This window comes from Lepidochelys olivacea, assembly GCF_965140295.1.
Source record: "Lepidochelys olivacea isolate rLepOli2 genome assembly, chromosome: 2".
NCBI lineage: Eukaryota > Metazoa > Chordata > Testudines > Cheloniidae > Lepidochelys > Lepidochelys olivacea.
The window spans coordinates 159,794,173-159,817,757 of record NC_140412.1 but is presented as its reverse complement, the minus strand read 5'-3'; the positions used below and the strand labels follow the sequence as shown (position 1 = coordinate 159,817,757).

Here is a 23,585-nt window from a genome sequence, read left to right as displayed (position 1 = left end):
AAGAGAGTGAGGAGCTTTGCCAGAGAAGAGCTGCTTGTTCATAAACGTTGCTGAAACCTAATTTTGTTTCAAGTGTTTATGAAGGATTTTACAGTTTCTCTTTTAAAAATAAATGTCAGTGATTATGGAAGGTGGTAGATTGATAGGCCTGAATAGAGCATGTCTCTATCGACAGAATATATTCAGGAGAGGCAGACTTCAACCCTAACCCAGAGGGACCACAGCTGAAGGTGACGGCATTAAAAGGTGAAGGCACTCTGCTTGGGCTGCCTAAAGGATGCCAAGTAGTGTCCATTGGATGGAGTTTATTGTATGTGGACAACTGTCTGCCTGAAACTGGCATGCGATTACCTGTTCATTTCACACACACTGTGAAATGGTAACCACTGTTGGCTACTATCAATCTGGCAAAAATGGGTATAAAAATAAAATCCCAACACACCCAGTCTGGCATGGGCAACTGGGCTAAGAAAAGATAACAATAAACTCGTGGTGATGGTAGTTCTACTCTGAAAAGTGTCAATGGCATCCTGTTTAGCAGATCTGCTCTTTGTGTATATTCAAAGTCACGCGTACAGCCTTTCGTGACAAAAAATCAGGGTTTGGGGTTTTTACTAATTTTTACCCCATTAGCCCTGCAGCGTCAACATAGTTGAGAGAATTAGTTGGACTCTATTTTTTTTGATTGTGCATCATCAATGGAACTGTTCACTAAATTAGAATTAGAGAGCTGGTTGTGCTTTTAGAAACTCACATAGGGAAATAGAATTGCAAGATGTCACTGAGATATAATTTGACCTTTATGACTGGTAATGATGCACAAGATGGAAAGAGAGCAGCTTGATTTTCAGATCCCTGGTTGTTTTTTTGCTGCAAAGGCAGTTTGAAAAAACATCTTTTTTTACCACCAAGCTGAATATGTTTGCTCTGGAAACCAGTGAGCTAATGAACATAAAGCTTCAAAAAGCTATTTTTGTGGAGTCACTTTTCAGAGTACTAAACCTACCCATCGTTTAACCACAACCTTAGACTTTTTTGTACTTTGGCTTGCTATTAGCTTACTCCAAAATAGCAAAAGAGTTCCTCTTTCACAGAAAATGGCTATGCTATTTTGTTTACAATAATGCCAGTAATAAAACTAAGATATTTCACAGTCTTACATTTAGCTGGACAGCAGAGCAAAAAACCTCTTCATGTGTTGAAACACAGCAAATTCTTTACAGTTTTCTTTCAGATTCCTTATAAGTACAACTCTAATAAAACATTTATTAAATGGTTTAATGGAAGGTTTATTTTTAGAGAGAGGCTTAAGCCAGCTGCCAGCTTTAAATGCAGGTTTTGATTTCACTTATACTCAGAGATGTGGGGTTGTTTTGATCTGGGACTTTGAGTTATGCTCATTTCCAAATTATGGATAGATGTGACACATTTTATAATGGTTAATAATCAAGAAAGAGGGTTTTTATCATGTCCAGTTTCAAGCCTACAAACTTGTAGTCAAGTAATGCAAACCTATTTTTTTATTATTGGAAACTACTATGGCTATCTCTACAGTGCATTTAGACACCTGCAGGTGGCCAGTGCCAGCTGACTCAGGCTCATAGTTCAGGCTAAGGGACAGTTTAATTGTGGTGTAGATATCTGGGCTTGGGCTGGAGCCCAAGTTCCAGGATCCTGCAGGGTTGGAGGGTCCCAGAGCTCAGGTTGCAGCCTGAGTCTCAACATCTACACTACAGTTAAACAATTCCTTATTCTGAGAACCTGTGAGCCCAAGTCAGCTGGCATTGGCCAGCGACAGGTGTCTAATTGCAATGCAGATATACCTTATCTTTTAGGTACTTTTATCAGCCCCATTGCTATAGTATCTGAGTGGCTCATAATCTTTCATAGAATCATAGAATATCAGGGTTGGAAGGGACCTCAGGAGGTCATCTAGTCCAACCCCCTGCTCAAAGCAGGACCAATCCCCAATTAAATCATCTCAGCCAGCGCTTTCTCAAGCCTGACCTTAAAGACTTCTAAGGAAGGAGATTCTACCACCTCCCTAGGTAATGCATTCCAGTGTTTCACCACTCTCCTAGTGAAAAAGTTTTTCCTAATATCCAACCTAAACCTCCCCCACTGCAACTTGAGACCATTACTCCTTGTCCTGTCCTCTTCTACCACTGAGAATAGTCTAGAACCATCCTCTCTGGAACCACCTCTCAGGTAGTTGAAAGCAGCTATCAAATCCCCCCTCATTCTTCTCTTCTGCAGACTAAACAATCCCAGTTCCCTCAGCCTCTCCTCATAAGTCATGTGTTCCAGACCCCTAATCATTTTTGTTGCCCTTCGCTGGACTCTCTCCAATTTATCCACATCCTTCTTGTAGTGTGGGGCCCAAAACTGGACACGGTACTCCAGATGAGGCCTCATCAATGTTGAATAGAGGGGGATCATCACGTCCCTCGATCTGCTCGCTATGCCCCTACTTATACGTCCCAAAATGCGATTGGCCTTCTTGGCAACAAGGGCACACTGTCACTTATATCCAGCTTCTCATCCACTATAACTCCAGGTCGTTTTCTGAAGAACTGCTGCCTAGCCATTTGGTCCCTGGTCTGTAGCAGTGCATGGGATTCTTCTGTCCGAAGTGCAGGACTCTGCACTTGTCCTTGCTGAACCTCATCAGATTTCTTTTGGCCCAATCCTCTAATTTGTCTAGGTCCGTCTGTATCCTAGCCCTACCCTCTAGCATATCTATCACTCCTCCCAGTTTAGTGTCATCTGCAAACTTGCTGAGGGTGCCATCCATGCCATCCTCCATATCATTTATGAAGATACTGAACGAAACCGGCCCCAGGACAGACCCTTGAAGCACTCCGCTTGATACTGGCTGCCAACTAGACATGGAGCCATTGATCACTACCCGTTGAGCCCGACAATCTAGCCAACTTTCTACCCACCTTATAGTGCATTCATCCAGCCCATACTTCTTTAACTTGCTGACAAGAATACTGTGGGAGACCGTGTCAAAAGCTTTGCTAAAGTCAAGAAACAATACATCCACTGCTTTCCCTTCATCCACAGAACCAGTAATCTCATCATAGAAGGCGATTAGATTAGTCAGGTATGACCTTCCCTTGGTGAATACATGCTGACTGTTCCTGATCACTTTCCTCTCATGTAAGTGCTTCAGGATTGATTCCTTGAGGACCTGCTCCATGACTTTTCCGGGGACTGAGGTGAGGCTGACTGGCCTGTAGTTCCCAGGATCCTCCTTCTTCCCTTTTTTAAGGATTGGCACTACATTAGCCTTTTTCCAGTCATCTGGGACTTCCCCCGTTCGCCACGAGTTTTCAAAGATAATGGCCAATGGCTCTGCCATCACAGCTGCCAATTCCTTTAGCACTCTCGGATGCAACTCGTCCAGCCCCATGGACTTGTGCACGTCCAGCTTTTCTAAATAGTCCCTAACCACCTCTTTCTCCACAGAGAGCTGGCTATCTACTCCCCATGCTGTGATGCCCAGCGCAGCAGTCTGGGAGCTGTCCTTGTTAGTGAAGACAGAGGCAAAAAAAGCATTGAGTACATTAGCTTTTTCCACATCCTCTGTCACTAGGTTGCCTCCCTCATTCGGTAAGGGGCCCACACTTTCCTTGGCTTTCTTCTTGTTGCCAACATACCTGAAGAAACCCTTCTTGTTACTCTTGACATCTCTTGCTAGCTGCAGCTCCAGGTGTGATTTGGCCCTCCTGATTTCATTCTTACATGCCCGAGCAATATTTTTATACTCTTCCCTGGTCATATGTCCAACCTTCCACTTCTTGCAAGCTTCTTTTTTATGTTTAAGATCCGCTAGGATTCCACCGTTAAGCCAAGCTGGTCGCCTGCCATATTTACTATTCTTTCAACACATCGGGATGGTTTGTCCCTGTAACCTCAACAGGGATTCCTTGAAATACAGCCAGCTCTCCTGAACTCCTTTCCCCTTCATGATAGTCCCACAGGGGATCCTACCCATCCGTTCCCTGAGGGAGTCGAAGTCTGCTTTCCTGAAGTCCAGGGTCCGTATCCTGCTGCTTACCTTTCTTCCCTGTGTCAGGATCCTGAACTCAACCAACTCATGGTCACTGCCTCCCAAATTCCCATCCACTTTTGCTTCCCCCACTAATTCTTCCCAGTTTGTGAGCAGCAGGTCAAGAAAAGCTCCCCCCCCCCCGAGTTGGCTCCTCTAGCACTTGCACCAGGAAATTGTCCCCTACGTTTTCCAAAAACTTCCTGGATTGTCTATGCACCGCTGTATTGCTCTCCCAGCAGATATCAGGAAAATTAAAGTCACCCATGAGAACCAGGGCGTTCGATCTAGTAGCTTCTGCAAGTTGCTGGAAGAAAGCCTCATCCACCTCATCCCCCTGGTCCAGTGGTCTATAGCAGACTCCCACCACTACATCACTCTTGTTGCTCACACTTCTAAACTTAATCCAGAGACACTCAGGTTTTTCTGCAGTTTCGTACCGGAGCTCTGAGCAGTCATACTGCTCCCTTACATACAGTGCTACTCCCCCATCTTTTCTGCCCTGCCTGTCCTTCCTGAACAGTTTATAACCATCCATGACAGTACTCCAGTCATGTGAGTTATCCCACCAAATCTCTGTTATTTCAATCACGTCATAATTCCTTGACATCACCAGGACCTCCAGTTCTCCCTGCTTGTTTCCAAGGCTTTGTGCATTTGTATATAAGCACTTGAGATAACCTGCTGATCGCCCCTCATTCTCAGTATGAGGCAGGAGCCCTCCCCTCACAGACGTTCCTGCCTGTGGTTCCTCCCGGTATCCTGCTTTCCCACTTACCTCCCACTTAACCTAGTTAAAAGCCCTCCTCACTAGGTTAGCCAGCCTGCTCGCAAAGATGCTCTTCCCTCTCTTCGTAAGGTGGAGCCCGTCTCTGCCCAGCACTCCTCCTTCATGGAACACCATCCCATGGTCAAAGAATCCAAAGCCTTCTCTCCGACACCACCTGCGTAGCCATTCATTGACTTCCACGATGCGACGGTCCCTACCCAGGCCTTGTCCTTCCATGGGGAGGATGGACGAGAACACCACTTGCGCCTCAAACTCCTTTATCCTTCTTCCCAGAGCCACGTAGTCCGCAGTGACCCGCTCAAGGTCATTCTTGGCAGTATCATTGGTGCCCATGTGGAGAAGCAGGAAGGGGTAGCGATCCGAGGGCTTCATGAGTCTCGCAGTCTCTCCGTCACATCGCGAATCTTAGCCCCTGGCAAGCAGCAGACTTCTCGGTTTTGCTGGTTAGGGTGGCAGATAGATGACTCAGTCCCCCGGAGGAGAGAGTCCCCGACCACCACCACCCGCCTCCTTCTCTTGGGAGTGGTGGTCGTGGAACCCCCAACCTCAGGACAGTGCATTTCATGCCTTCCAACCAGCGGAGTCTCCTCCTGCTTTCTCCCCCCAGACGTATCATCTGGTCCACTCTCCGCAATGGTACCTGTGGAGAGAACATGAAAGTGGTTAGTTACCTGTGTCCGTGTTGCTGGAACCTGGACATTCCCCCTTCTTCTTCTGGAGGTCACATGTTGCCAAGCTTCTTCACTGGCCTCTTGGCTCCACTGTGCAACCTGCTCTACATCATTAGAGCTTTGTGCCCGTAGAAGCATATCCTGACTTTTGTCCAGAAAATCCTCAGATTCTTGTATGCAACGCAGGGTCGTTATCTGTTGCTCCAGACCTTCAATCTTCTCTTCCAATATGGAGACCAGCTTGCACTTTGTACAGACAAAGTCGCTTCTGTCCTGTGGAAGAAAGACAAACATGGCACATCCAGTGCAGGTCACAACAACTGAACTCCCCCCACCCCCCTTCCATATCACTCATTAATGCATTTATCCTCACAATGCCCCTGTGGGCTAGGGATGTGATGATATCCTTGTTTTACAGATGGGAATTCAGGCACAGAGGGCCAGATTTTAAAAAATATTTAGGTGCTTAACGCTGCAAATAGGCACCTAGTGGGATTTTCAAAAGCAGCTAAGCAATTTTTGAAAATCTGACTAGATATCTACCTGCATCTGTTCGTGCCTAAGTAGCTGTGAAAATATTGACCACAGTGACAAACTCATGGCCACAAAGGAAATCTATGGTGGAGCAGGAACTTAATACAGGTCTCCCAAGTGCTAGACTAGTTCCCTAATCGCTAGCCCAGTCTTTCTCTTCACAGTACACAGATAGACAAAAGAGAATTCTTTCCAGCTACCATATATACGTTTGGGTGAATATCCTCATGCCACTCTCAAAGGTTTTAAACTGTGACCAAAAGGGCTGAATGATAAAGCTCCCTCCAAACCACATCAGCAGCCCTGTGTGTGTTGGCCAGAGATTGGTCTAGACTGCATGATGAGGTGGGGCTGCCACTCCCAGGAAGAGTGAGCTGAACTCAAGACCCCTGCCTGAAAGAGCATGATGGAGTCACTGCCTAGCCCGGCTGACTTCTACATTTGTTATGACATAAATAAATATATATTTACTTTATTGCCATTTTTAAGGTAGTAAAGAAATAGATTTCTTCACCCCACAAAAGCCCTCCAGCAGTTTTACTCTTTGTTGGTGTGTGTGTGTGTGTGTGTGTGTTGTATTTTCTCTACCCTCTTTCAGGTTTGGAGTGAATCAAACATTTAAAAGAGAATATTTCAATTGGAAAAAAAACCATGTATGATCTTTCATTTAAAAAGCTGTTTTGAGGGCTTAGTAATTATAATGTAATCTCCTTGCCCAGCCAGTCACAATCTCTGCTCCCCATACCCTGTTCCCAGTCCCAGTCTCCTTGCCCAATTATTCTTAGTCTCCTCCCCTGCTGGCTCTCAATGCCCAAACTGCTAATAGAGAAGCAAAAGTCCAAGCAATGGAGACACTTTTTGATAGATAAATACAGGGATACAAAGCTTGGACTGAAGATACGTGACAGCTTGCTTTACACTCTTTTCTTATTTACGCTGGTGACAAGCGTATTAATGGGTTATAGGTTTGTGAAGGTTTTCATCATTGAAATCTTCCTAGTTTGCCAATTACCTCAATAATTCTTTAGGGGATCACTATTCTGAGATACAGAGGGAGATAGAGAAATAAGTTTACTAGATATAGCTACAATTAGTATTAGCATTAATTACCACTACCAAATAGAAGATTTATTTTTAAAACAGATGTTACAACAAAAGGCCAGATTGTGCTCTGCTACTGCAGCTTAAAGCCCATGGGGTCATCTCTGGATTTACACTGAGAAAATGAGAGTAGAATTTGGACCCAGTAATTTTAGCTTACTGTATAATTGGGGCACAGTTTTACCAATCGTCTTTTCTTTATTACACCAGTGATCCCACTGACTTCAAGGTGATTACTCTCCTGGGAGTTCGCTACATGATGTGAGTAAAGTCAAATCCAGTTTGCTGCAAAGATAACAGTACAGATTTTGGGCAAAGCAGCATGAAAGCTTTGGAAGGATCACCCCTACCATGGGGGGGCGCTTTGGTGCAATAGAGTCAATGTAACAATTGGTGCAGCACAGCAGAGGGGATGTTGGGGGGAAAAATGGAGTATGGCCAGCGCTTCCCTGTCACCTCTTGGTCCCTGGTATTGATCTCAACCTCTTAAATGATTGGCATCCAGTGCCAGATAGAGAAACCTTCAGGCTACTTTAACTTAGCCTGGGAGACCAGAGTAGAGCACATGGAGCCCAGGAACCAGACACCACAAAGGTGGCATAAATTGAAGTTTTTATGGACACACAAATCTTGGCCCCAGATGGTTCTGTGTATTCCTGAGTGTAACTCCACTGTAGTCAATAGAGCCATGCCAGGATTAAATGTGGTCCATTGCTTATTTTACAACTATTGATGTCAAATTCTGACAGTCACTTTACTGCTCTTGGATGCGGACTGAATACGTTGTTCAGCCAGTCATATGAAAGATTTCCATCTAGTCAGCTATATTGAGCAATTTTCATGTGACAAAGCTTTTATTATTTTGTGCTGGTATTGTTAAACTTTACTGTGATAAAGTACATGAAAAGAAAATCCAATGATCTATATAAGTCTACAGTATATATGCAGGTTTCAGAGTAACAGCCGTGTTAGTCTGTATTCGCAAAAAGAAAAGGAGTACTTGTGGCACCTTAGAGACTAACCAATTTATTTGAGCATAACCTTTCGTGAGCTACAGCTCACTTCATCGGATGCATACTGTGGAAAGTGTAGAAGATCTTTTTATACACACAAAGCATGAAAAAATGGGTGTTTACCACTACAAAAGGTTTTCTCTCCCCCCACAAACCCACTCTCCTGTTGGTAATAGCTTATCTAAAGTGATCACTTTCCTTACAATGTGTATGATAATCAAGGTGGGCCAAAAGGGGGGGAGAAAACCTGGATTTGTGCTGGAAATGGCCCAACTTGATTATCATACACATTGTAAGGAGAGTGATCACTTTAGATAAGGTATTAGCAGCAGGAGAGTGGGGGTGGGGGGAGAGAAAACCTTTTGTAGTGGTAAACACCCATTTTTTTCATGCTTTGTGTGTATAAAAAGATCTTCTACACTTTCCACAGTATACATCCGATGAAATGAGCTGTAGCTCACGAAAGCTCATGCTCAAATAAATTGGTTAGTCTCTAAGGTGCCACAAGTACTCCTTTTATTTTTGTGTATATATGCAGTGAGATACTAGTTTGTTGCCTGGATATAGCTATTACAGTAAAATGTACAAGAGACTCTTTCAATAATCTTTAGTACATATTTATCATGTAAATTAAATGATAAGGAAAAGACAACATCTTAGTGGGCTGTAGAAAGTAAAGGTTTGAAATGTATTTGAAATCACTACTGAAATTCTTTTTTTATACAATTCAGAAAGTGAACAAGCTTTGCTTCTTCATAAAATGCAGTATATACAGCAGTAAATCTCAAATTCATAGCACATTCTTCTTGTGGTCTTTGCCACTAAAAACCGTTTCTGCATGTATGGACACTACCGCAAACACACCTTCAGTTCACCAACATAAGCTTTGTCATTGAAATACCACCAGGTATTGAGATCAAAATAGAATGGATATTTTTTCAGGGAATGGTATTGGTGGGAAAAGTCTTCCGAAGGGCTTGTCTACAGTGCCCCACAATATTGGTAGCAGGATTCCATTAATGCAGACAAGGAATCTCAGTTTGTGCCAGCAGCATTCACACAGGTTTTACAGCGTAGTACTTCGGGCACTGCAGTTCACAACCTCAGAGTCCAAACTGCGGGGCTGAGTAGATATAGCCTTAGTGTCATCCTAACTCTGGTAGCTCTCTTTGCAGCATAGTCTTTGAAAAAACAAAACAAGTTTGCTGACCTAGCTCTTATTTCAAATGTGATCGCTTCTCATACTCTAACTACGTTTTTTCCCTTCAGTTTTGTTCTGTTTGTACAGCACCAAGTACAATGCGGTTCTGGTCCATGATCTAGGCACTACTGCAGTAGAAAGAATAAAGACAGTTTCAGGATACAGGGATTCCTACCATAATCTTGAGGGCTTGTATGAGAGTTAGCACTTTCTGCCCTTTCGAAAACCCTACACCACATCTTGAACTGGCTGGAATATGCAATGTGACAAAATAACTGCTTTTAGCTCTGTGCAGACAGTGGACACATTCACTTTTAATTGTGATGAGTTTCTCCCTGCTACACTTCATCGGGTGCATGCTTGAGGGAGAAAGATGGTCTAAAAGTCTCCAGGTCTCTGCTTCCTTTCTCTGGGCTCATGATACTTGGCTTGATGGGAATGCAAACAGCTGATTAGATACTTTTAAGTGGATGAGGCTGAAGTGACCCTGTCTTACTTCCCTTTGCCTTCATTCCTCTAACCCCTGTCAGCCCTTCTCCTACGCTGTTCCTCAGCGGGTGACGGCTCAGCTGCCCCACACCTCGCCTCGGGCTGTTCCTTCGCTCAGCGTCCGCTGCCTCGATTCCCGGCCGGGTCTCAGACCGCTCACGCCTCTGGTGCCTACCCCCATCCCCCTCAGCGCTGACTCGGCGGATCACGGCAGCCCCTTTCCAGCGATGCCCCTTGCTCTCGCTTGCTCCCATCGTGCGACTGCCTAGCTGCTTCTGCCCTGTGCTGCTCTCGCAGCCCTGCTCTCAGACAGTTCCTACTTCTCCATCCTCCTCCTGGCTGAGTCCGGCTCACCCAGGCTGCAGCTGCAGCTGCCCCCGGCGCGCTGGCCCGGCCTGGCCTGGCCGCTGGAGCAGAGCTGGGCAAACGGACCGCGCTGCGCGGCTCCTGCGCTCCCGGCCGGGGAGGCTCGACCCCGGCCCCGCCGTTCCGCCGCCGCGCGGGCAGCCGGGCTGCGAGCTCCTGCCGCGCTGAGGGGCATGGTAAGGGGGCGGCGGCGACGGGGGGAGGGGTCCCGGGGGCAGTCAGGGGACACGGAGCGGGGGGGGGGCGGTTGGATGGATCAGGGGTTCTGAGGGGGGCAGTCAGCGGGCGGGAAGTGGGAGGGGTGGATAGGGGGCGGGGGCCAGGCTGTTTGGGGAGGCACAGCCTTCCCTACCGCGCCCTCCATACCGTTTCGCACCCCGATTTGGCCCTCGGCCCAAAAAGTTTGCCCACCCCTGCTCTGGAGGCTGCTTTCAGAATCCTTACCCCAGCCTGCTTCTCGCATGCTTTCTAGGGTAGCCAACCCTCCAGGCATTAAAGATTAACCTTTAATTAAAATGATGTCACGTGATGAAACCTCCAGGGATACGTCCAACCAAAACTGGCAACCCTAATGCTTTCCCTTCTGCCTGACCCTTCCAGCATACATGTTCCTGGTCATTTTAGATTACATAGTACCCTCAGTAGGGCAGATGCCAATCTTAGGTCTTCGCCCCTCCTCGGATTATTCGTAGGCCGAACTATTCTTCAAATGAACTTTCAAACAGACAGTGAGGAGCCAGTAGAATAATTAAAAATATAAATTTAGTTTCACTACAAAAACCAAAAACCAGGACAACCATAAGCAATTTGGGGCAGGGACACTCTTGTTCTGTCTTTCTTCAGCACTGAGCACAATGGGGTTTTGGTCCCTGTCTGGGGCTCCAAGGGGCTACTGCAATGTAAGTAAGTGGTGGTGATGATGATGATTTTTTCATGCCAGGCAAACAAATTTGAGATTCTGGTTATCCTGGGACAAATCACATTAACAACAAATAATAAATTCCTTGTCAGATAGCAAGCTTTCGTGCAAGTGTACTTTTCCATTCAGTTTTGGGGCTGGATTTTAAGGGGGAAAGAAATGTTGAGGTTATTTCTTCATTTCAAAAAATAGATATTTACACATTGTTAGGCATTTTCTATTGATATTATTGATACATTTTGAGTCTGTTTGGAGGCAAGGGGAATGTAGCAATTACGGCCTAGGATAGTGCAGTAAGGCACAATGGGATGCACTTTGTTGTGTACTATGAATGGCTGTCACTTAGCATTAACCAGTCCGATTGCTCAAATCTCCTGCCACTTGATCAAAGTGAACGACAGCTGACGTGCTTGGAGTATGAGCGCTGCTACCAATCACACTGATTATTTAACTGCTTTGAACAGAGAGGAGGCTGGCCAGGCTGCATTCCAGTTTTGCCTTTTCATTGTGCTTTTCTAGATTGGAAAGTTGTTCAAATCCTTATTTGTACGTATTTTTAAAATAATAGCAGAGGTATGTGCATCAGAGAAAAGTTCAGCTTTTCATAGGAATGCCCAGCATAACATCACTTAGTAAGCATGTGTAGGGAAGGGACAGAATCCTTGAAAATATTGTAATAGATTTTGAAAAATTAATTTGATCTCTCGGAAGAAATGTCACAGACGGCAATAATCAAAAGAGCTTGACTAGCAGCACGTTAATCACTGTGAAATGCGACAGAACAGAAAACATCCAAAGAGTGACATAAACTTATGCTCAAAGATAGCATTAGTCTTCTCAATTCTTGGAAGAGTCTCAAAAACAATATTTTCTTCAAAAATTACTGGCAAGATGTAATGGAAAATGTAGTCTGATTAACCTTACCTCAGACTTTGTCATCTTGGTGACAAAAGCTGATAGCCCTGTGTCAGAAGCAAATTTGTCTGCTACTGAACATGACTCTTGGACATTAAAATTTATATAAATCTATTTATTAGCAGCATCAAGAGAGGAGACTAAATTTAAAGATGAAGTAGTAGTGTAATTGTCTTCATTAGCCTCACTTTCATTCTGTGACCACTCCCCTAGACCTACTTATACGCATTTATCATTGTGTGAATGAAAGGGAGTATCACTTGATCTAACTGACTGTGAAGAGGTGGGAAGAAGGTGTATGTTAAACCAATTTAGACATTCTCTAGACCCACCTCTGAATCTGCTCTACTGTTCTTTTGCCCAAGATCTCAGTGTCATATTGCCCATTTTATTTTTATTTACAGATTCAAAGAATGCGTTAGTGACACAGATACACTAGACCCTTGTATGAACAAAATATTTTGTAATAATTTCTAGATTAAAAAACCTATAAATAAAATGAAAGCACAGGCATTAAAGATAGATCACAGATTTTTCATACTGAATATAAACTAAAGTATGCATACAAAATACACCTGCTTGCGAACTCCAGGCATCTGGACTGACTTGCTGATGCTTCTAGTGGGCTTTCCAGATTCCGCTCTGCTGAGAATGTGATTGCAATTCTTATAAGTAGACCTGAAAATATACAGAGATTTATTCTAAATTAGTATGACCTTGGCTCATGAACAAATAATGAGGTCTAAAGGTCAGAAATGGGTTACAAGAAAAATAAAGATAAAATGCTTACTGGTACCCAACTTAACAAACTGTATTAGATTCAAAGCAAAGTTTTTTCACCACATGCTTTCAGCAGTCTTACTGACCGAACTCTTTAGATCAGGCCCCTTCCTCAGAGTCCAGTGGCTGCTTCCTTTGTCGCTTCACGTGCACAGAATGTGATGGGCAGGGAAAGAGAGAGAGAGGTGTCTGCTCCTTCTTTTTATAATCTGGTCCCCTGCTTTGAGAAGCATTTCCAGCTGAGAGCAAGGCGATAGGCAGTCTGTGAGGAGGGGAACTCCATATTGTTTTTTTTGCTAAGATGTAGCTTTTTGCTCCCACCCCCTTTCCTGCCGAAGAATGGCCACTTATCAAGTAATGATCCATCGGTCTTGTTTACTCCTGGCAGAGTCATCAGCTTGCCCTTTGTCTCTAAGGCTACTCTCCAGACTTCTGTGGAAAACATACTTTTAGTCCTGATCTCAGCTTATATTTATAACTTCACATATAATGCTGCTACATGCATTTTGCCATATTATTGATCAGCAAATTGTGAGTTTTTAAATATCTCACAAGACGTATGATAGTGTATAGGATGTGAACGTGGGTATATTCTGTCAGACACACACTTTGGGGGAACATCTCCTGACAGCCTCCTGAATAGCACATGTTTCTCTGTCTTCCAGCCAACCTGAAGCCCAGAAGGCTACCCAAGGGAAGGGTGCGTCTTCTGTGCAAAGCTTCAGATGCAAAAAATTTCCACATTAGAGAGATGTGGAACTACTTTGGAGGAGACCTTTTCCAAATGAAGTCTCCACCTTTCAACCACTGCAACTCCCTAGCCTAGACATATCCACTTCCCCCCCGCCAAATTACACTGCATAAAGTGAATTATGCCACTCCTACAGTAACTCCCATATGTCTCCTTGGGTCTTTGGCCATGTCTACATGAGGGGTGCTTTATTGTTATACAAATAGCCGCATAAGGACTGTCATAAGAACATAAGAATGGCCCTATTGGGTCAGACCAAAGGTCCATCTAGCCCAGTATCCTGTCTTCCAACAGTGGCCGATGCCAGGTGCCTCAGAAGGAATTAACAGAACAGGTAATTGTCAAGTGATCCTTTCCCTGTTGCTCATTCCCAGCTTCTGAGAAACAGAGGCTAGGGACACCATGCCTGCCCATCCTGGCTCATAGCCATTGCTGGATCTATCCTCCATGAACTTATCTAGTTCTTTTTTGAATCCTTTTATAGTCTTGGCCTTCACAACATCCTCTGGCAAGGAGTTCCATGGGTTGACTGTGCATCGTGTGAAGAAATACTTCCTTTTATTTGTTTTAAACCTGCTGCCTATTAACTTTATTTGGTGACCCCTAGTTCTTGTGTTATGAGAAGTAGTAAACAACACTTCCTTATCTACTTAATCTACACCAGTCATGATTTTATAGACCTCAATCATATCTCCCCTTAGCCATCTCTTTTCCAAGCTGAAAAGTCCCGGTTTTATTAATCTCTCCTCATACGGAAGCCATTCCATACCCCTAATCAATTTTGTTGCCCTTTTCTGAACCTTTTCCAATTCCAGTATATCTTTTTTGACATGGGGCAACCACATCTGCACACAGTATTCAAGATGTGGGCATACCATGGATTTATATAGAGACAACATGATATTTTCTGTCCTATTATCTATCCTTTTCTTAATTATTCCCAGCATTCTTTTGCTTTTTTGACTGCTGCTGCACATTGAGTGGATGTTTTCAGAGAACTATCCACAATGACTCCAAGTTCTTTCTTGAGTGTTAACAGCTAATTTAGACACCATCATTTTATATGTATAGTTGGGATTATGTTTTCCAGTGTGCATTAGTTCGCATTTATCAACATTAAACTTCATCTGCCATTTTGTTGCCCAGTCACCTAGTTTTGAGAAATCCTACTGTCAAAGCATACCTAATGTGGATGCATCTATACCAGCAAAACTGCACTTTGTACTAGTGTAATAAAGCCACTCCCCAAAAGTGAAACAAGGTATACCACTAAAAACACAGCTTTGCCAGTACATTTGCATTTACATTATGGGCTTCTGCCAGCACAGCAATGTTGATCAGGAATTATACCTCTTCACACCCTTGATCGACATAGCTATGCTGGTGGAAGTCTGAAATGTAGGGCTGCAGAGGTAGGTCACAGTATGATCTCCCCAACACAGATATAAACTCGAAATAACTTTGTTGATGTCAGTGGAATTTCTCTGGGTTTTCACTTGTGTACCAGACCAGAATTTAGCCCCATATACTCTGGGATTTAAAGAGAGAGAGCTCGAAGGTGTGTGAAAGTTCAGAGGGGAAGCAGATTTCTAGACTGGGATGGTTTAAGGTATTTCTCAGAATGAAATAGTGGGAGTTCCCCAGGGAGCTGCCTGTGCTGGCTTGCTGTATATAATCCATCCCGAGCACCACAGGCTCCTGCCAACACCTAAATCTGGATATTCAGTTAAGCAAAATTATAATCTGGTTATTATCTTTAACTGCCAATCTGTGTAGAACAAAGTAATCCATATCACTGATTTAGATATTTGCTATGCCACTGGTGATGTAGCAACCAGTCTCTGTGCATACTAGGTTTTCTTGGGGTTTATTATTTAATTAGTTGATATTTGCTTTACTTTTTTTACTGTAATGTATATGTATATTGACTGCATTATCTGTAACGATGTTCACAGATATTTTATCAGAGTATGGAAATCCTGCAGCACTAATGAACTGCAAGAAATGTACTGAGTGGATTTGTGAATTTGTTTATCATTTTATAAAAGGCACAAAGTGCAAAAGTATTTAAGGAGTTTATATTAATAAGCAGGTATTCATGTTTTGAAAATAATTGTTTTGGGGGTATTTTTAATATCCATGAAGACATTGCAAAATATGTATTCATGGGGTGATCTGTTGTGGCTTTCCCTCATGCCCCATGCTCAGAGCAGCTGTCAAGGTTCCTCCCCCACTCTGAACTCTAGGGTACAGATGTGGGGACCTGCATGAAAAACCTCCTAAGCTTATCTTTACCAGCTTAGGTCAAAACTTCCCCAAGGTAACAAATATTACCCCCGTTATCCTTGGAATGGCCGCTACCACCACCAAACTAATACTGGTTACTGGGGAAGAGCTGTTTGGACGCGTCCTTCCCCCCAAAATACTTCCCAAAACCTTGCACCCCACTTCCTGGACAAGGTTTGGTAAAAAGCCTCACCAATTTGTCTAGGTGACTACAGACCCAGACCCTTGGATCTTAAGAACAATGAACAATCCTCCCAACACTTGCACCCCCCCTTTCCTGGGAAATGTTGGATAAAAAGCCTCACCAATTTGCATAGGTGACCACAAACCCAAACCCTTGGATCTGAGAACAATGAAAAAGCATTCAGTGTTTTACAAGAAGACTTTTAATAAAAAATAGAAGTAAATAGAAATAAAGAAATCCCCCCTGTAAAATCAGGATGGTAGATATCTTACAGGGTAATTAGATTCAAAAACATAGAGAACCCCTCTAGGCAAAACCTTAAGTTACAAAAAAGATACACAGACAGAAATAGTTATTCTATTCAGCACAATTCTTTTCTCAGCCATTTAAAGAAATCATAATCTAACACATACCTAGCTAGATTACTTACTAAAAGTTCTAAGACTCCATTCCTGTTCTGTCCCCGGCCAAGACGACTACAGACAGACCCACAAACCCTTTGTTTCTCTCCCTCCTCCCAGCTTTTGAAAGTATCTTGTCTCCTCATTGGTCATTTTGGTCAGGTGCCAGCGAGGTTACCTTTAGCTTCTTAACCCTTTACAGGTGAGAGGAGCTTTCCCCTGGCCAGGAGGGATTTCAAAGGGGTTTACCCTTCCCTTTATATTTATGACACGCCCCCCAAATCTCAGCTAGGGTGAAACACTGGCTGGGATTTCTTCCTGGAGCTCTAGGAAAACAGAGTTAATAAGACACATGCATCTCTAAATATACTACCAAGTACATAAAGACTAACAATATTTTCCACATCTCAAGGACGATTTTAACCAGTTGATTCTGGGAAACTTTCACGGGAGAGTGCATCAGCCACTTTGTTAGAAGCTCCTGAGATGTGTTGGATGTCGAAATCAAAATCTTGGAGAGCTAAACTCCACCGAAGAAGTTTTCTGTTAGTTTCTTTGACGGTGTGAAGCCACTTTAGTGCAGCATGGTCGGTTTGCAGGTGGAAACGCCGTCCCCAAACATATGGGCGTAGCTTTTCCAGAGCGTAGACAATGGCATAACATTCTTTTTCAGTGACTGACCAGTTGCTTTCCCTCTCAGACAGTTTTTTGCTGAGAACCACTACAGGGTGGAATTCTTGATCAGGTCCTTTCTGCATTAAAACTGCTCCCACACCACGCTCGGATGCTAGGAACGGTTTGTCAAAGTCTGGGGCCCTTAGTACAGGGTCAGACATGAGTGTCGCTTTAAGCTTGTTAAAGGCCTTCTGACACTTTCCGGTCCACTGAACAGCATTTGGCTGTTTCTTTTTGGTTAGGTCTGTCAGTGGGGCAGCGATTTGGCTGTAGTGCGGTACAAATCGTCTGTAATAACCGGCCAAGCCTAAGAAGGATTGAACCTGTTTCTTTGACTTTGGGACAGGCCACTTTTGGATAGCATCCACTTTGGCCTGAAGGGGGCTGATAGTTCCTTGACCCACCTGGTGTCCAAGGTAAGTCACTCTGTTTAGGCCTATTTGACACTTCTTAGCCTTGACAGTTAGTCCTGCCTCCCTTATGCGCTCAAGGACTTTTTGTAGATGTTCCAGGTGGTCTGCCCAGGAATCCGAAAATATGGCCACATCGTCAAGGTAGGCGACTGCATATTCTCCTAATCCCGCTAGGAGACCATCTACAAGTCTTTGGAAAGTGGCGGGTGCATTTCGCAGCCCGAAAGGGAGTACATTAAATTCATACAGCCCGAGATGTGTGATGAAGGCTGACCTTTCCTTGGCAGATTCATCTAGCGGTACCTGCCAGTACCCCTTGGTTAAGTCCAAGGTAGAGATGAACTGGGCCCTTCCCAGTTTCTCTAATAGTTCATCTGTGCGTGGCATGGGATAGTTGTCTGGGCGAGTTACAGCATTTAGCTTATGGTAGTCCACGCAAAAACGTATTTCCCCATCTGGTTTGGGAACTAGAACCACTGGAGATGCCCATGCACTTTCAGAGGGGCGGATTACCCCCATCTGTAACATATCCTGGATCTCCCGTTCTATAGCAGTTTTAGCTTGAGGAGACACCCGGTAAGGTTGGACCCTAATTGGGTGAGCATTACCTGTGTCAATGGAGTGGTATGCCCGTTCAGTCAGTCCTGGGGTGGCTGAGAACGTTGGCGCGTAGCTAGTGCACAGCTCCTGGATCTGCTGTCGCTGCATACGCCCAAGGGTCATGGAGAGGTTCACCTCTTCCACACCACCAGCACATTTCCCTTCGTAGTAGACACCTTCAGGCCACTCAGCGTCGTCTCCTCCCTGGGCTGTAAACTGACAAACCTTTAATTCTCTGGAATAAAAGGGCTTTAGAGAATTAATATGATACACCTTAGGCTTTCGGTTGGAGGTGGGGAATGCTATGAGATAATTAACAGCTCCCAGGCGCTCCTGGACCACGAATGGCCCTTCCCACGATGCTTCCATTTTATGGGCCTGGAGCGCCTTTAAGACCATGACCTGGTCTCCTACTTTGAAGGAACGCTCTCTGGCATGTTTATCATACCAGGCTTTTTGCTCTTTTTGAGCATCCTGTAAGTTTTCTCTAGCAAGGGCTAAAGAGGTTCGGAGGGTGTTTTGTAGGTTGGTTATAAAGTCCAGAATGTTAGTTCCTGGAGAAGGTGTAAATCCCTCCCATTGCTGCTTCACCAACTGCAATGGCCCCTTAACCTCACGGCCATATACAAGTTCAAATGGGGAAAACCCTAAACTGGGATGTGGTACAGCTCTGTAGGCAAAGAGCAACTGCTGCAATACTAGGTCCCAATCATTGGAGTGCTCATTTACGAATTTACGTATCATGGCCCCCAAAGTTCCATTAAACTTCTCCACCATGCCATTTGTTTGATGATGGTAAGGAGTGGCAACCAAGTGATTTACCCCATGAGCTTCCCAAAGGTTTTTCATAGTTCCTGCCAGGAAATTAGTCCCTGCATCTGTGAGGATGTCGGAGGGCCAACCTACCCTGGCAAAAATGTCTGCTAGTGCCTGGCACACACTTTTAGCCCTGGTGTTGCTCAGAGCTACTGCTTCCGGCCATCGGGTGGCAAAATCCATGAAAGGCAGTATGTACTGCTTTCCTCTGGGTGTCTTTTTCGGAAAAGGACCCAGAATATCCACAGCTACTCGCTGAAATGGAACTTCAATGATGGGGAGTGGCTGGAGAGGAGCTTTGACCTGGTCTTGGGGTTTTCCCACTCTTTGGCACACCTCACAAGACTGGACATAGGTAGAAACATCCTTGCCCATTCCCTCCCAGTGGAATGACCCCCCCAAACGGTCTTTGGTCCTGTTCACCCCAGCATGGCCACTAGGGTGATCATGGGCTAAGCTCAAGAGCTTGGCCCGGTATTTAGTTGGAACTACCAACTGTCTCTGAGGATGCCAGTCTTCCTGGTGTCCCCCAGAAAGAGTTTCCTTGTATAAAAGTCTTCTTTCTACAACAAACCTGGATCGATTAGAAGAGCTGAGAGGCGGTGGGTTGCTCCGTGCCGCCGTCCAAGCTCTCTGGAGGCTTTCATCTGCTTCCTGTTCGGTCTGGAACTGTTCCCTTGATGCTGGAGACATCAGTTCCTCATGGGATTGTGGACCTAGGCTTGGTCCCTCTGGAAGCGATATAGGGGATGGAGCTGTTTCTGTTGACTGTGAACCGCTCTCCGCTGGTGTACTATGTTGGGATTCAGGCTCCGGCTGAGCCTCTTGTGTAGGGTTATCGGCTGCTGCCAGTTCAGGTTCGGTGGGGCCCTCTGGTGTTGAGGTTGCAAGTACTGGATTCAGTGCTGACACGGGGTCTGGTGTTGGTTGTTCGGCTGGTTCCGGTTCTGGGACTGGTTCCGTCTGGGTCTCTGGGACTGGATCCACTACTGCTGTTGCAGACATTGGCCTGGGGTCCAGGTCCATCACCTCTGACTGGGTCCTGATAGAAGTTTCCGGAACAGAGCTAGGCCTCACGGCTTGTTTAGCCTGGTTGCGGGTGACCATTCCCACCCTCTTGGCCTGCTTCACATGATTGGCCAAGTCTTCCCCCAACAGCATGGGGATGGGATAATCATCATAGACTGCAAAAGTCCACATTCCTGACCAGCCCTTGTACTGGACAGGCAACTTGGCTGTAGGCAAATTGAAAGAGTTGGACTTGAAGGGTTGAATCGTCACTTGGATCTCTGGGTTGATTAAATTGGGGTCCACTAAGGAAGCATGGATAGCTGACACTTGTGCTCCGGTGTCCCTCCACGCGGTGACCTTCTTCCCACCCACACTCACAGTTTCCCTCCGCTCCAAGGGTATCTGGGAGGTATCTGGGCCTGTGGACCTCTGGTGTGATTCCGGTGCAATGAACTGTAACCTGTTGGGGTTCTTGGGGCAGTTGGCCTTTACATGCCCCAGCTCGTTACATTTAAAACATCGTCCAGCTGACGGGTCACCGGGGCGAGGTGGGTTGCTGGAGAACGGGGTGGTGGGACGATAAGGGGTCTGGAGGGTTCTTTGGGAGGTAGGTGGGGCTTTGGGCGGCCCCCGGTAATAGGGTGTGGTCTGGGGTGGTCCCTTCTGGTCTCCGCTCCAACTGCGACCAGTTTTCTTCTTCTCTGCCACCTCCACCCATCTGGCTCCAATCTCTCCTGCCTCAATTACAGTTTTGGGTTTCCCATCTAGGATGTATCTTTCTATTTCCTCAGGAACACCCTCTAAGAATTGTTCCATTTGCATTAGGAAGGGCAAATTTACTGGAGATTCAACACTTGCTCCTGATATCCAGGCATCCCAATGTTTTACAATGTGGTAGGCATGTCGGGTAAATGACATGTCTGGTTTCCACCTTAGGGCTCTGAACCTCCGACGAGACTGCTCGGGTGTTATCCCCATTCTGACTCTCGCCTTGGATTTAAACAGTTCATACTTGTTCATGTGTTCTTTAGGCATTTCAGCTGCCACCTCAGCTAAGGGTCCACTGAGCTGCGGCCTCAGCTCTACCATGTATTGGTCAGTAGAGATGTTGTACCCAAGGCAGGCCCTTTCGAAGTTTTCTAAGAAGGCCTCAGTATCATCACCTGCCTTGTAGGTGGGGAACTTTCTGGGATGGGAAGTGGTACCTGGAGAAGGATTGCTAGGGTTTGTTGGTATATTCTGCTGGGCCTTTATCCTCTCCATCTCCTCCACATGCTTCCTTGCCTCCATTTCCCTCTTGTGGGCAGCCTCCTGTACCTCCTTCTCCAGCCGCATGAGTTCTATCTGTCTTTCATGTTCCCTTTGTTTTTCCTCAGCCTGAAATTTGGCTAATTCCAGCTGTAGTCGAGCTGAGGATTTGGCCATTCTAACCTCTCTGTTTTTAACTAACTTTACACCCGAGGTTTAGAAATAAACAAACAAAACTTGGCTGTAAACTTTTGCTGTGCTGGAATAGAGTACCTATTCTCTGATAGTGATTGTCAGCCTACAGAAAAAGACAATTCCCTTGTCTCTGCTCTGGGCCCAAATTAAAGCAAAAAACCTCCAACTACTTGGAAAACTGCTTACCCAGCCCAAAGAAAAAAAAAATTTCTTTTCAAACCTGTGCTCCTTGTAAAACAAAAAAAAAAAAAATCAAAATCCTAAAAAAAAACCCTGCCACTTTTGTCTCCAGGCAAATGGGTAGAGCACACACCCCCTATTTACTTTTAGGAAGAAAAGAAAAAAAAAAAAACCTCTGGGTTGGAAGACTGTGAATTTCCCTGCAGGAGTTAAGTACCCTGCCTCCAGGCAAGAAAACCTGCAATTCACAAGATAATCCCCTTTTGTCTCTGCTTGGCCACAAAGCAGAGAGAAACCAAGCTGCTTTCAGTTTCAAAGCTGCCTTCTGGACTTCCTAAAAATTCCTTTTTAAAATCTGTATTTCTAGTTCAAAAAATCTCAACTGGATCTCAAAATGATTTCAGGTTAATCCCACCACTGTGCCACCATGTCAAGGTTCCTCCCCCACTCTGAACTCTAGGGTACAGATGTGGGGACCTGCATGAAAAACCTCCTAAGCTTATCTTTACCAGCTTAGGTCAAAACTTCCCCAAGGTAACAAATATTACCCCCGTTATCCTTGGAATGGCCGCTACCACCACCAAACTAATACTGGTTACTGGGGAAGAGCTGTTTGGACGCGTCCTTCCCCCCAAAATACTTCCCAAAACCTTGCACCCCACTTCCTGGACAAGGTTTGGTAAAAAGCCTCACCAATTTGTCTAGGTGACTACAGACCCAGACCCTTGGATCTTAAGAACAATGAACAATCCTCCCAACACTTGCACCCCCCCTTTCCTGGGAAATGTTGGATAAAAAGCCTCACCAATTTGCATAGGTGACCACAAACCCAAACCCTTGGATCTGAGAACAATGAAAAAGCATTCAGTGTTTTACAAGAAGACTTTTAATAAAAAATAGAAGTAAATAGAAATAAAGAAATCCCCCCTGTAAAATCAGGATGGTAGATATCTTACAGGGTAATTAGATTCAAAAACATAGAGAACCCCTCTAGGCAAAACCTTAAGTTACAAAAAAGATACACAGACAGAAATAGTTATTCTATTCAGCACAATTCTTTTCTCAGCCATTTAAAGAAATCATAATCTAACACATACCTAGCTAGATTACTTACTAAAAGTTCTAAGACTCCATTCCTGTTCTGTCCCCGGCCAAGACGACTACAGACAGACCCACAAACCCTTTGTTTCTCTCCCTCCTCCCAGCTTTTGAAAGTATCTTGTCTCCTCATTGGTCATTTTGGTCAGGTGCCAGCGAGGTTACCTTTAGCTTCTTAACCCTTTACAGGTGAGAGGAGCTTTCCCCTGGCCAGGAGGGATTTCAAAGGGGTTTACCCTTCCCTTTATATTTATGACAGCAGCATATAGTGGCACTTCTCCAGGAACAGACAGGGAATGTAAAGATCCTGGTTCATCATTCTGCTGCTGCTCGAATGTGATGGTTCAGCCATCCTGGCCCATTCCTTGCCCACATCCACAGGAGGTGGCAGCCACATGGAGGCTACTCACAGTCTTGTGCTGCCACTAGTGATGCAGTAGCCCATGCTAAGGAGGTTCCCTATGCTCCCCTCACTTCCTTGTGCTGCAACACAGCCAGCATCACAGTCTGTAGGAAACAAAGACCCTCTTGCAGATCATCAAGAATACGAGGTCTTCCTCAGCCCACAAGGCAGGGGGCTGCATCTTCCACCCTCCCTTATTGCCCGATGTGGTGGCAGCTTCAAAATGGCAACCTGTCAGGGTGAAAAAGCAAAGCCAGTTTGGCTGGAGATTCCCCCAACAATCTTGTATGCCAGTTGTACAAGGTGGTGCCTGTGACAGTGTCCCTGGGAAGGGGACCAGCCAGTGTGATCACATTCAGGGAAGAAGTACCTTCCACTTTGAAACCAGGTGCTGCTTCCGTGATTGCGTAGCCAAGAAAACTCTTGAATCCTACGTGGCCAAACAGTAATAGAGGCAGTTTTAGATTGGACACAACCCTATGTCAGGC

The 23,585-nt window shown here is 45.1% G+C and overlaps 1 protein-coding gene across 9 annotated transcripts in view; it reads left to right on the top strand.

The window, feature by feature from the left end:
- The window catches only part of LOC311516291 (poly(rC)-binding protein 3-like), a 723,448-nt gene that overhangs the window by 386,981 nt on the left and 312,882 nt on the right, over positions 1–23,585 (top strand). Inside the window, exon 3 of one of the 9 annotated variants that reach the window (XM_084620201.1) lies at positions 7,364–7,414. The exons of 7 other annotated variants lie outside the window; for them this stretch is intronic. The gene's annotated coding sequence lies outside the window, so the exon portion shown is untranslated. Of the gene's footprint in view, positions 1–7,363; positions 7,415–10,379; positions 10,399–23,585 lie in introns of those variants that run through there. One more of the 9 variants, XM_084620203.1, reaches the window with a different exon arrangement.